Here is a 9,250-nt window from a genome sequence, read left to right on the forward strand (position 1 = left end):
GTTCTTCATTCTCCTTTACTCCAGGTGGGTTTGGACCAATTGATGCATCTTAGATGGCCACTCTCTGGCTTTTAAGACCCCAGATGCCACTTACCAAAGTAGGATGCACGTTTTTTAAATAAAATTTTTTATGCCAAAGCATACCCATTTCTTAATTGGTTGATTTCTCTATTTATTGTTGAGTTGTAAGAGAAGTTTCTTACATAGTCTGGAACCTTATCAAACACATAATTTGCACATATTTTCTCCCATTTGATAGGTTGTCTTTTCACTTTTTTGATAATGTCCTTTGTTGTATAAGTGTTTTTAATTTTGATGAATTCCACTTTATTTTTTCTTTTGTTGCTTGTGCTTTTTGTGTCATATCCAAGAACCCATTGCCAAATCCGAGGTTATCAAGTTTTATTCCTATTCCTTCTTCTAAGAGTTTTATAGTTTTAGTTCTTATATTTAGGTCATTAATCCATTTTGAGTGAATTTTGTAGATGGTGTGAGGTAGGGATCCAACTTTGTTCCCTGCTTCTGGATGGTGGGACAAGTGGTAAAATAAATGAATTCATTCATTACCATACTCTCTTTGATGTAGAATATATTTATATTCTTTTCATGGATCCCCTGGTGGCACAGTGGTTTAAGAGCTACAGCTGCTAACCAAAAGGTTGGCAGTTCGAATCCACCAACCACTCCTTGGAAACCCTGTGGGGCAGTTCTACTCCATCTTATATGGTTGCTATGAGTCAGAATCAACTTGACAGCAACAAGTGTGGTTTAAGTTTTTTTCATGCAGGTGATGTTATGTGACATACCATGTTATGGACAAGATACTCTATAAATCCAGGAAGTTTCAGAGTCAGAATCTAATATTCTGAAAGTTCTGGGTGTTTACCTTTTCCCAGTGTACTCTCACTGTAGTCTAGCAAATGACCTTATGTCTTCCTGGGGAAGGATTGAAGGAATAATCCCAGTAATCATACAGCCACATTGCAGCATCTTTCTCAAATGGACTCATCCTTCTCTTCAGTTGAGAGGTTCTAGGCCTATTAACTTGCTTAGGTCTGGAAACTGCATAAAAGGCAGTGAACTCCCAATAGGGTAACTCAAGTAATGTTTTTTTTTTTTCTCAGAAGATCTAAAAGTTCTAGAATATATAAAGCAGTATCTTAGTAAGTTCCCCTTCTCTTTCACTTTGTGGTTTTTGTAGTGTGCCATCAAGTTGATTCTGACTCCTAGAGACCCTATAGGTACCCCATAATTAATTAGCCCTCTCTAAAGATCTCTGAAGGTCAAAAAACTCTGATTAACACTCCCTGTGGTTTATTGTGGTAATCACATTTATTTTGTCTCTGTCTGTTAAACACCACAATCTACCACACCAGGATCCCATTATTCCCACTGAGATCAGGAAAACAATTTAATTGCAATATTCTCCCGGTGTCCACTCCCACCATAATCTTCACCCTATAGAAGATTGCCTCCAAGCAACATTTTAAGGATCTGGTGCCCCACTTCACGATGAATTTCTTGATGCCTTGGTGAAGAGAATGTCCTCTGGGATTCCCAGGGAGTATGGTTAGCAAGCATTTGATCAGGTTGCACATGATAATTCCATTTTAGCATTCCCATTTCCCTGAACCTTCAGACTTCTTTCTCCACAAGATACCAGGAAGTGTCTGCATTTCAACCTCATTAGCTATAGGCTAATGGAGCTCTCACTATACCTAGGTCCCAAAGGGTGCATTGGAAGAAGGGAATATCACAACTTGAAAGGAGATGATTGTGTAGAGAGAGCCAACTCAAAAGGAGCTGTGTGACTTTGAAGTTCAGCCTGGTATTGGAAGAGAAAATGAAGGATTTTTAGTGCTATTTCAGATTTAAAAATTTAACAATTCAAGATGAGAATCAGCTAACTTACAAACTTTTTGAAGTAGATATGCTCATTCAATCTAATTGTTTAGGAGCATTTGAAAAATACTTCTTTGTGGTTTATTTTAACCCAAGATGCAAAGATAATACCTGAAAACCTAAGGAAAGAACCTTATTGTATACATTGAGTTCAAATATGGGACCATTTTTCATAAAATGAAAGTTTACATTATAATGTCCCAATTGTGCTAACACAGTGACTATCTTCTTCTTGTCTGTGGTTGGTGGGATTTCCCCAAAGCCCTGAACAGGTGGCTGTCCTTCATGGAGCTCTAAGGTTTTTGTTTACCTTTCACTGTCATTTCTATTACCGTGGGATCCCAGACAGCACAGAAGTACTTCGCTGAGTCTGCCAGTTGTAAGGAGGAGATGGTGAGGATGATGGATTTGTTTGCCTTCTGAAAATTTACAGAGTAGCGATCCTGCTTTGCATTTGGCTTAGAATATTCCTGCTGAATAAGGAAAACCATCTCTCCACTGGGAGGCTGTTTGTACCAGTACAAAGCATGAGAACTCCATCTGGTTTCATACGTGCAACCCAAGGTAACAGCTTCCCCCTCCTGCATTGTTATTGTGATCTGAGCTTGGTTTACTTTCTCAGTCATGCTGCGTCCTATGGTAAAGAGAAGACAAGGTTGTTCTCCCTGAATGTCTTAAGTGAGTCATAAGGAATAGAATAATTTATGGTACAGAAACAAAGAAAATAATTACATAGTGTTTTGTTTACCCATTGCCCTCCTTCTGTCTTAATACCTCTGCCAGTTACCACTTGCAGAGTCCCATCCTCGAGCTCTACCAGGAACTGAGGCCATGTGTTTAGGACTATACTTACTGAACCAAAGGAGGCTACGAATGCCCACAGCAAGCCAGGGCGGTACATCCTATACATTCTTTTCCTGGTTGAAATTTTTCTTGTTCTTACTCAAGCCCACAGACCAGACTTTCTCTGAGAGCCTGAAAGAAAGAGTACAAGGTTCCTGGAGTTGTTAGATGTTTCTGCCCAAAGCAGGAAGTATGATTTGCAAGTATTATGTTACATTGCTCTACCCACTTGAACTCTAATCTTGAACTCTAATCTCAGAATCACAAATCAAAAGACAACCAATCTCTTTTACTCAGAGGCTTTTAACTTATTTTTTCACTTTCTAAGCAATGTAGTTTTAGAATTTGGCAAAGGTCCTATAGGTGAATCAGGCTTCGTGTTGCAATCCTTCAGATCTGATATGGACACTATAATAAATGGAAGTTCATATCAAATTTGTATTGGATGCAGAAATTCTAATCAAAAAGGAGAAAAGTCAATCTAGTAATAGAGAAAATGGATACTACAGAAAGACCAAATTTGCTTTATTGAAGAAGTACATCATCTTAATAGTTGAAAATAATATGATCATATGTATAGTTATACAAAAAAATTTATTAAAAAAAGCTTTTGATAAAATTTAACATCCATAGCAAACTATCCTTAAAAGCACTTATAGCAAAAATCATACTCATGGGGAATTATCAAGAGCTTTCCCCAAGACTGGAAATGAGACGAGGATACCTCTTATCACCCTTTGTAATCAACATCATACTGGAGATCATAGCCAGGGCAGAAATGCAAGAAAATAATAAAGGTATATTTATTAAAGGGAGGCATGCAATTTACTATTTGTGATGACATAATTATGTACATATAAAATCCAACAGAAATCAACCAATTATTAGAATACATAAGTGAATTTAGTAAGATCATTGAATAAAAAGGCCCTATACAAAATTTTTACTTTGTTTTTATGATATTAGCAACAAAAAACAGAACAGGAAAGTTAAAGATGATGTAATTTGCATTTGCATTAAAATAAAATAACTAGGAATATATCCAATGAAAGATGCATAAGGATTACTCAGAAAGCTACAAAACATTACTGAGGAAAATTAACGTAGACCCAAATAAATGAAATATTGTATCTTGCTTATGGACTGGAAGATTCAATATTGTAAAGATGCTGGTTCTTTCCAAAATTAATCTACAGATATTTTGCAATTGAAACCAAAATCTGGACAGGATTTTTTTGGTGAAATTTGACAAGCTGATTAAAAAATGTATATGGGACATTGAAGGGTAAATAATATTTTAAGTGATCCTCAAAAAAACAAAAGAAAAACAAAACTGGAGAATTTACTAGACAAAGTAAAGTTTTAGTATACTATTGAAATTAACTTGGTATTATTCTCAGGTAGATTGTTATAAGTTAAGATGTCTTAGTTTCTTAGTGCCGTTATAGGTGGCTTTAATGAACAGAAATTTATTTTCTCACAGTTTAGAAGTCTACAAGTGTGAATTGAGGGCATCAGCTTTAGGGGAGGGCTCTCTCTCTGTCCGCTCTAGGTAAAAATCCTTGTCTCAGCTTCTCTAGCCTTGGCATTCCTCAGTTCCTTGGCCATCTCCACTTGGCATCGATCTTTTCCCCATTTAGGCTTCCTTGTTTCTGTCACTAATCTGTTTCTTTTATATTTCAAAAGTGATTAATTTAAGACCCATCCTACATTGATTATGGCCTCATTAACATAACAAAGAAAACCTTATTCTCAAATGGGATTACATTCACAGGTATAAAGGGTTAGGATTCCAACATATGTTTTGGGGAAACACAATTCAATCCATAACATGTTAATTATAATCCTCAGGCAACCACTAAGAAAATAACTAACAAAACTATAGTATAAGAAATGGCAAGAGAAATAAAATGGTACACTAGACATTATCTATTTAACACAAAAGAAGACAATACTGGCAGAAAAGAGGAACAAAAAAGACATAAGATGTATAGAAAACTAATAGCAAAATGACAGATGTAAATTATGCCTTAAAATAATTACATTAAATGTAAATACATTACACACTTCAATAAAAAGACAGAGATTGGCAGAATGGATAAAAAATATGATCCAATTAGTATGCTGTCTATGAAAAACACTTTAGATTTAAAAGTATAAATAGGTTAAAAGTAAGAGGATGGAAAAAGTACGCAATGCAAGCATAAAGCAAGAGATCCGGCGTTACTAATATCAGAAAAAAAAATCAATTTTAAGACAAAAAGGATATTTTGTAATGATAAAGGCTCAAACAATAAGAGAACTATAACAATTTTAAGCATATATGCACATATCAACAGAGCCTCAAAATACATGAAACAGAAACAGAATTGAAGGGAGAAATAGATAATTTAACAATAATACTTGGAAACTCCAACGCTCCACTTTCAATAATGGATAAAACAACTAGATAGAAGAAAACAAGGAAATAGAAGATTTGAACAGCACTATAAACCAACATACAAAAACAGTCCTCCAAACAATAGCAGAATATACATTTTTAAGTGCACATGAAACATTCTCCAGGATAGGCCATATGTTAGGCCATGAGACAAGTTGCAATAAATTTAAAATTAAATTAAAAATAATTGATATCTCTTCTGTTAGTTTGTCTTATTGTGGTGGCTTGCATGTTGCTGTGACATTTCAAATGCCATCGATATTTCAAATACCAGCAAGGTAATGCATGGTGGACAGTTTTCAGCAGACTAAACAGACTAGGAAGAAGGACCTGGCAATGTACTTCTAAAAAAATTGGCCAGTGAAAATCTTATGAATAGCAGTAGAACATTGTCATATAGTGCTGGAAAATGAGACCTTCAGGTTGGAAGGCACTCAAAATATCACTGGAGAAGAGCTGCCTCCTCAAAGCAGAGTCGATCTTAACGATGTGGGTGGAGTCAACATTTTCGGACTTTCATTTACTGATGTGGTACGACTCAAAATGAGAAGAAGTAGCTGCAAACATTTATCAATAATTGAAATATGTAATGTACAAAGGGTGAATCTAGGAAAGTAGGAAGTTGTCAAAAATGGAATGCATAAACATCGATATCCTAGGCATTAGTGAGTTGAAATGAACTGGTATTGGCCATTTGGAATTGGATTATCATAGGGTCTACTATGCTGGGAATGACAACTTGAAGAAGAATGGTGTTGCATTCATCATCAAGATCCATCAAGATCTATCCTGAAGTACAACACTGTCAGTGATAGGATAATATCCATATGCCTACAAGGAAGACCAGTTAATACAGCTATCATTCAAATTTACACACCAACCACTAAGGCCAAAGATGAAGAAACTGAAGATTTTTACCAGCTTTTGCAGCCTGAAATTGATTGAACAGGCAATTAGGATGCATTGATAATTACTGGTACTTGGAATATGAAAGTTGGAAACAAAGAAGAAGGAATAGTGGTTGGAAAATATGGCCTTGGTGATAGAAATGATGCCAGAAATCGCATGATAGAATTTTGCAAGACAAAAGACCTATTCATTGGAAATACCTTTTTCAACAACATAAACGGCTACTATACACGTGGACCTCTCCAGATGAAATACACAGTAATCAAATCGACTACATCCATGGAAAAAGACAATGGAGACGCTCAATATTATCAGTCAGCACAGGGCCAGGTGCCGACTACGGAACAGACCATAAACTGCTCATACGCAAGTTCAGGTTGAAGCTGAAGAAAATTAAAACAAGACCATGAGATCTAAAGTATGACCTTGAGTATATCCTGCCTGAATTTAGAGACATCTCAAGAATAGATTTGATGTATTGAACACTAATGACTGAAGACCAGATGAGTTGTGGGATGACTTCAAGGACATCATTCATGAAGAAGGCAAGAGATCATTAAAAAGACAGGAAAGAAAGAAAAGACCAAAGTGGATGTCAGAAGAGACTGAAACTTGCTCTGGAATGCAGAGTAGCTAAACTGAATGGAAGAAATGATGGAGTAGAAGAGTGGGACAGAATATTTCAAAGCACGGCTTAAGAAGACAAAATAAAGTATTATAATGAAATGTGCAGAGACTTGGAGTTAGAAAACCAAAAGGGAAGAGTATGCTTGGCATTTTTCAAGCTGAGAGAACTGAAGGAAAAAAAATTCAAGTTGCAATTTTGAAGGATTATCTGGGCAAAATATTGAATGACACAGGAAACATCAAATGAAGATGGAAGAACACACAGAGTCACTGTCCCAAAAAGAATCTGTCAACCATTTAAGGCGGTAGCATATGATCAAAAACCAATGGTATTGAAGGAAGAAGTCCAAAAGGTCTGCAGTTCAAATCCACCAGCCACTCCTCAGAAACTCTATGGAGCAGTTCTACCCTGTTCTGTAGGGTCGTTATGAGTCAATCGACTCTTTGGCAATGTGTCTTTTGGTTAGGACAGCTATAATCAAAAGATAGTAACAAGTGTTGATGAGGATGTGGAGAAGTTGAAACCCTCTTACATTGCTAGTCAGAATGTAAAATAATGAAGCCACTTTGTAAAACAGTTTAACAGTTACTCAGAAAGTTGCAGTTACCATATGACCCAGCAATTCCATTCCTAGGTATATTTCCAAGGAACTGGAAACATGTTCACATAAAAACTTGGACATGAATACTCATTCTTGAAACCATTATGCTAAGTGAAAAAGCCAGACACAAAATGTCTTATTGATACACAATTCCATTAATATGAAATGCCTAGAATAAGAAAATCCATAGAGACAGAAAATAAATTAGTGGTTGTCAGGTGTTGATGTGTATTTGTGGAGCGTGGGGAGTGAGTCCCAATGGGTAGAAGGTTTCTGTTTTGCAATGATGAAAAAGTTCTGGAAATAGATAGCTGTGAGGATTGCACAGTTTTGTGACTGTACTAGAGACTACTAAATTATACACTTTAAAAGAGTGAATTCATGGTATGCGAATTACACTTTGTTTTATTAAGAAGGAAAAGGCAACATTGTCTTCCGGTTTTGTGTAAATATGAACAATATTTGCTTCAGTGGGAGGTAGTGACCAGGAAATGCGTGAGGGATTTTTCAGGATTACAGGAAATGTTCTGTATCTTGGTTTGGGTGATGGTTACATGGATAGATACATGTGTCAAAACTCAATGAATTATCTTAAAATATTTCCGCTTTACATATAAAATATATCACACTATAAACACAGTTAATTAGGTAATTTGACATAATTTGTGTCCATCAATAGGGAATTGATTAAATAAAACATGGTACATTCATAGGATAGAAAAATTTGCAGCCCTTTGTAAGAATGGGGCAATAGAATGATGGTTGTTGAAGATGAAACATAGGTACAAAAGGGTTCATTATACCGTTCTTAGTTTGTGTAAGTTTGAAAATTTAAATTAAAAATTTTTAAATGATGCAGCTGTCTCTTATATATTGATATTATTGGTTTGCCATGATACAGTTTAAATGAAAAAAGCATGATGACAAAACAGTGTAAATGGTATGCCATCATTTTTAAACACACACACACACACACACACACACACACACACACACACACAGAAACTTACTTTCCACCATACATCCATTTGTATGTGTTTCTGTTTTGTACCATGTGCATTTATTACCTATTCAAAAATTCAAGAATAATGTGCATCAAAATAAAAAATATTGTGGCTTTCCAGCAAAATGGCACTCTAGGCAGAAGCACCACGCCGTCCCTCCACAGCAAAGATCTGAAAAACTAAGCCGAACAGAGAATACAACAATCCTGAAACCCTAAAACATCAAATGAAGAGATAAAGAACGCAGCCAATCACCAAATGGAGTAAGAAAGCTGACAGAGAAAAGAGAGCTAGGAGATATTCATGCAGAGGTCCCCTACCAGCTAACACAGCACGGATCCGCCATCTTGGACTCCTATCAGAGACCAGCAAACGGGGTATGAGAAAACAGCCTCATGGAGTGTCAAGCGGGAGATAAAAGAACCGGTAATTGGTGATATACTCTTGCCCACCCCCCACCCTTCTTCACCCTGACTCGGCCTCCTCTGCTTCCCGTGGCCACAGTCTCTTGACTGGGAAACAGCGGCTGCTTGGATTCCACACACCCGAATGTGTGGCTCTCTGAGTGCCATTTGTTGGCTGCTGGTGTTGCTTTTTTTCCGCTTCTTTTTATTTATTCCTTGTCTCTCCCCACCTCCCCCTTCTTTCGCTCAAGTACCTGGCTCCGTGCACCATCTTTGCTTCTTCCTGAGGGGCTGCGGAGCTCCGTTCGAGTGTGGAGCTGCTGCCCGGTCTGGGCTGCCGTGCTGGTGGGATCCCGGGGCTTCTGTTCGTTTGTTTGTTTTGAATTGTTTGTGTGTTTTCTTTTCTTTTCTTGAGTTGGGAGCCCTTTCTGGCCAGGCTGAGCTGCGTGGCAGGGAGAAGCCCCTTCGGCTTCCACAGACGTGCAGAGGGATCCCTGAGGGCATTTCTTTTTACGTTGT

Source organism: Trichechus manatus, unplaced genomic scaffold (assembly GCF_000243295.1).
Source record: "Trichechus manatus latirostris isolate Lorelei unplaced genomic scaffold, TriManLat1.0 scaffold00268, whole genome shotgun sequence".
Taxonomy (NCBI): domain Eukaryota; kingdom Metazoa; phylum Chordata; class Mammalia; order Sirenia; family Trichechidae; genus Trichechus; species Trichechus manatus.